The sequence below is a fragment of the Cervus canadensis genome, chromosome 4 (assembly GCF_019320065.1).
Source record: "Cervus canadensis isolate Bull #8, Minnesota chromosome 4, ASM1932006v1, whole genome shotgun sequence".
Classification (NCBI taxonomy): Eukaryota; Metazoa; Chordata; class Mammalia; order Artiodactyla; family Cervidae; genus Cervus; species Cervus canadensis.
In genome coordinates this window covers 32,401,316-32,407,315 of record NC_057389.1, presented here as the reverse complement: position 1 = coordinate 32,407,315, position 6,000 = coordinate 32,401,316, and positions in this window count along the sequence as shown.

The following is a 6,000-nucleotide window of genomic DNA, read 5'->3' as shown; positions in this document are numbered from 1 at the left end:
TCTAATATAAGAAGATATATAGATAATACAACTTGCAGAAACTTCATACAATTTTTCACTTTTTTTTTTTTTTTTGCAATAGCAGCTCTTTAAAAGTTGAACCATTTATTGACAATGGCTTCTTTTTTCAGTGCAATGAATTTTTAATCCTAAAACATTCTAAATAACTATACTACAAGAAGTGGTGTTTTCACATGACAATTCCAGGCAATGAAACACTCATTAATTTTCATGACACAATATTTTATATTCAGAACATATCATATAGAACAAAATTGAACTGTATACCATTCAATTCCAAATGATCCCAACATGCTTTTCTTTGTCTGTGTATGATGTGAGAAGGATGCAGAGATAACTTTGTCTATAAATATTTATCTGTTTTATGTATTTAGTTTCTGCACTTGTGAAGTATCCAGATACTTGTCTGTAATTTTGCACCAAAAATATATTAACTTAATATTTAAGTATAAATTGAGTACAAGATGACTGTGAGCCTGTAAAGTTTGTAAACCTGGTGAAGAAAATGCAGCAAAAAGAATGAATTTTCTTTCTGAAGAATGACTCCCTTACACACATTCTCTGCCAGTCACCAGCCACTACGACACCTCCTGCTTTGGCAAGTGTATTATGTATTCACTATGTTACATGTTATGTACAAATTCAAATTGTTACCTATCATTGAATAAGCCTGGTTTTATTATCAATTTATATAATTTCCACCTATAAAAGTGTGTATCTTGAATTAGGTTGGACTGCATTATAATTTTTCTCATTAGAATTAAAGAAAGATATATCTCATGTTACTGTGTTTTTTCATAGCAGTAAGGTTTCTAAGAATAAACTGAAGTAAAGCAAGGAAATAGGTATGTTTGACCTTTTAAGCAGAGCAGCAACATTAATTACAGCACAAATTTTAAGGAAATAGTTGTTTTTTATGGACGAAGTACTACATTTTCCTTAAAATTGATGTACCAACTATTTCAGACTAGAGATTCTCCTTAATTTCTGCGTTTGTTTACTTAAAACTCCTTCAGTTCAGTCGCTCAGTCATGTCCGACTCTTTGTGAACCCATGAATCGCAACATGCCAGGCCTCCCTGTCCATCACCAACTCCCGGAGTTTACTCAGACTCTTGTGCATCGAGTCGGTGATGCCATCCAGCCATCTCATTCTCTGTCGTCCTTTCTCCTCCTGCCCCCAGTCCCTCCCAACATCAGGGGCTTTCCAATGAGTCAACTCTTCACATGAGGTGGCCAAAGTACTGGAGTTTCAGCTTCAGCATCAGTCCTTCCAATGAACACCCAGGTCTCCTTAGAGTTTCCAAATTCTGCATGTTCAAAAACAAACTTATGAGCCATCTTCAAAAGGCAAAGGCCCCCTCTTTGTGTTTCCTATCTTGTTTAATAACCTCAAACTCATTTAGCACCTTAAAACCATGATCAGTCCTCACCCTGCCTCTGTGAAATGCTTCCTTCAAAGTGTTTTTTTTTTTTTTAATCTCACCAGCAGTTCAGACGTCTTTATAAATGAGTCTGACTTTTCCTCTGATTCATGAATGCACATTTAATATGCACACACTCAATGGCCAATACAACATATGCTTATATTTTCTGTTCTCTGGGAAGTCACTGTCTAGTGAGATAGAGCGGTCTTTTGCTTTCTTCATCTCTGCATTTTCTTTTTTTCTTTCATTAATATGTTCATCAGTAGAGAACATAGAATTATGGATCTTTCATCACTATTAAAAAAACCTCTTGGGATGTATCCTGGAAAAGCCAACATTCCCTTTAATTTATGCATATATTCCCAAACAATGATCTTTTGTGTGTGTGTGTGTGGCTTATCAGGCCTTGTATACCAGTGGTATCATACAGTGATGATTAAGATGCAGGATATGGCCTGCAGAAACCAATTGTCCACCAGAAGAGAAAAAGTATTAAACAAATGAGTAAATAAAATGTGATCAGGTCAACATATTACTCTGTGGGAATATTGTGGAGAAACCTCTAAACTTGTCTTTGACAGGACAAAGAAGTCACCCTGGACAAATTGACTTTTAAACTATGAATATTCTGAGTTATCGAGTGAAAAGCTGAGGGGAATATGCCTCATTTGAAAAATGTGAAAAGAATTGAATGCAAAAGGAGAGGACTATTTTGTTTCTCTTCTCCCCCTTATGGAGCATTATAGATGCTGTTTATCAAGCCTCAGCATTCAACACCTCAGAGCTAAATCCTCCTTTCAAACAGTACTTCCGTTAGTACTACACAATCCTACTCAATCCTCCCTTTCTAAAAGTAGCCAGATTTTCCTTTGGCCTTGCTCCCTTTTCTCAAAGCAACCCAGCGGAAGGGGACTCCATTTCAGGCTCTTGCATTGGGCACTCATTTATTTAAGCAAATTAGCACTTTCTGACCCTCAGCCTTAAATAGTCTAATCACAATGAACTTCATTGAGTCTCCTTCTGGACGGAGTGATATGCAAATGTGAAGACTAGAAATGGTGTAATGATTTTGCCATCATTGCAAGAAATCAGCCATGGAATGAAGCTGACACTGAAAGGAAAAATAGGAAACAGAGAGAAATTAATCCTAGCCTCCTAATCAAATGAACTTTGCAGGCAAATTTATCTCTAGGGTTTCAATTATGTGAGCCAGTAAATGCCCTTTATCATACATGTTGAGCTTTCTGGGAAGTAAACTTTTAATTGGAGATCAACCTGCAATAAATTTATTAGGCAATATTCATGGGATAAACATCTACAGAAAGGAAGGAAGAAGGCAGGATTGAGAAGAGGAAGAAATTAGTCTTCAAAGCTAATTGCTAATTTTTCTGAACCAACTATGTTTCTTCAGATCAGTCATAAGTTAAGACAAGTAGACTGGATGTGGACTTCTGTAAAAGGTGATGTCATCTGGGTCACAGCAACTTGGTTGGCTAAGGCAATTCCCAATTCTCAAAGCATTCCTAGCAATTGGGATACTGAGTCCTTTGATCCTAAAGGTGGTCCATTATAGTGGCTCTTATATTGTTGAGGTCAATCTGTGTTTGGCTTTCTTTTTAATAGCTATAAACCAAAAGAATCCCCACTGATGTAAGCAGCCATTGTGATTTAGAGGAAAGACCAAATATGTGTGTCAATGGATAACTTACTGAATCTCCTGGAACTTTATATTTTATTATAAATAGGAATTTTTGTATAAGTTAAATAATACATTATTTAGCATATACCTTAACAAAGCTATGAGAGTCCTTTTTTTCCCCCTCTTTTTTTTTTAGGGGGATGAGGTGACAGAGTGTAATGGATGAAATTGTCAACTGAGGAGACAGTTCAGTTCAGTTCAGTTCAGCCACCAGTTGTGTCCAATTCTTTGAGACCCCATGGACTGTGGCATGCCAGGCCTCCCTGTCCATCACCAGCTTCTGGAGTTTACTCAAACTCATGTCCATCATGTCAGTGATGCCATCCAACCATCCCATCCTCTGTGTCCCTTTCTCCTCCCACCTACAATCTTTCCCAGCATCAGGGTCTTTTCAAATGAGTCAGTTCTTCGCATCAGGTGGCCAAAGTATTGGAGCTTCAGCCTCAGCATCAGTCCTTCCAATGAATATTCAGGACTGATCTCCTTTAGGATGGACTGGTTGGATCTCCTTGCAGTCCAAGGGACTCTCAAGAGTCTTCTCCAGCACCACAGTTCAAAAGTATCAATTCATCAGTGCTCAGTGTTCTTTATAGTCCAACTCTCACATCCATACATGACTACTGGAGAAACCATAGCTTTGACTAGATGGACCTTTGTTGGCAAAGTACATTTGGCCTGTTGTCAAATCTCATCTCTACACACTTACTTGCTCTGTCATCCTGGATGTGCTGTTTATCATCTCTGTGGCTCAATTTCCTCATCCTTTAAATAGCAATAGCAACAAAACACATAAAATTTAAGGCTATTAACCAGTTAATACAGGCAAACAATAGTATGTGGAAAATAGTAAGCTCTTTGTGGTGGTGGTGGTTTGGTCGCTCAGTTGTCTTGGACTCTTGTGACCCCATGACTGCAGCCAACTAGGTTTCTCTGTCCATGGAATTTCCCAGGCAAGAATACTGGAGTAGGTTGCCATTTCCTACTTCTGGGGATCTTCCTAGCCTAGGGATAGAACCCATGTCTCATGCATTGCAGGTGGAACCCAAGCTTCCCTGGTGGCTGAGAGGTAAAGAGTCCACCTGCAGTGTAGGACACCTGGCTTTGATCCCTGGGTTAGGAAGATCTGGAGAAAGAAATGACAACCCACTCTAGTATTCTTGCCTGGAGAATCCCATGGACAAGAGGAACCTGGTTGGCTACAGTCCATGGGGTCACAAGAGTCAGACATGACTTAGTGACTAAAGATACAATTTTCTCTGACATATTTTGGCCCATCTATGCAGTTTCAGTAAGGCTATAAAATGAGAGACAATCACCCAACAGTCATACTTAAGGTTTAATTCCGTAAGTGTGTCTCAGAGATAGTAATCAAATAATAAAACATGAAATAAATTCTGTACATTAAATTTCAGTACTTTTGGTAGATGTTTCAAAGCTTAATATGAAAACTGAATCACTATGCATGTGAATCTGAAGGGATGGGGGGAAACTTAGTGGGAAAAAAAAAGAACTGAGAATCTCTACTATTTCAAGTGTGAATTTCTAGATTTGCCCATGGCAAATTGTTGATCAGATTCTTTAATGGCACTTGAAATATCAATTTTTGAATATATTATGAAAATATTCATTGCATTGACAGTTGGGCAGGGAGAGAAACAAGAGTAAATTACATGGAGGTAAAATTTATTCTTAAAATAAGTCACAAAGCAATTTCTGCATATTCATTAAAACTCTTGACAGTGCTAATTTAAAGTAGCACTTTATCAAAAACTAAAATAAAGACTGATATATGTGGATATGAATGGTGATGCACATATGTCCACGTAAATCACATTGCTAACATAACGATTTAAAATTGACACTGTACTGCTACAGAAAATCGGTCACATTGTTAGATTAATGAGAATATATATTTTATTAGGAAGTGAAGACACTATGTTATGGTTCCAAAACTTAAGCTGTCTAAAAGAAATGAAATATAATTAATTGAGTTTGTTTCTGTCTTAGTTCTTATTTTAAAGATTAAAATTTCCCCTAAAAAAACTACCATTACTGTATCTCCTGGATCTGTAAGGGATTAAGTTTCCTATGCTTCTTAATCTTTAAAAATTTGATTTAAATTTGACTTTGGTATAAAATATAATTGTCAGAAGGAGATGCTGCAGAAAATTCTTTGAACAAGATTAATGCAATTCTATATTTATTATTCCTGCCTTAAGCATAAAATCCAGAACTCCATGATGACATGTACTATCTAGGAACACACTTTTTAATACATCTATTTTGAGTTATTTCAAAGTTTTCAAAGTATGAGTATTAAAGTAGGAATCTGATTCAAAGTGCAAGTCTCAGAAGTAAGATTTCAAACCATTTCCTTATAAGGCAGAGATCAGAAGTGGTATGGACAAACTTGGATTCAGCTCAGATCATCCCTTGAGCTTTCTAAAACAAATGTTGTTCAATTAAAAAAGTACTGGGCTTGACAGCCCAATATATTAATGAAATATACTGTATTTTTCAGTTTCTTTTCCTCTTTGAAACTTGCTTTGGATAATTATTTTGCTTGTTATCTCTTTTCTTGAGGATAGTTAATTTTTTTTTTCTCTTGTCTGCTGTATCAGATGAGATTCATTTGGTTACAAGCAATAGAAACCTCAGTCAGACTAGCTTGTGCTGAAAGAAAAAGACAAAGAATAGAATTTACAAAATAATAAGGGCCATCTCAGTCCAAGGTGGTGTAGTATAGTTCTTCTTCTGAAAAGGAATGCACAAAAGAATGGAATGATAGGAAAGTATCTTAGTCTCTCTGACGCTATATACTCTTCTGTCTCTTCTTTGGACATGTGTTCATCTC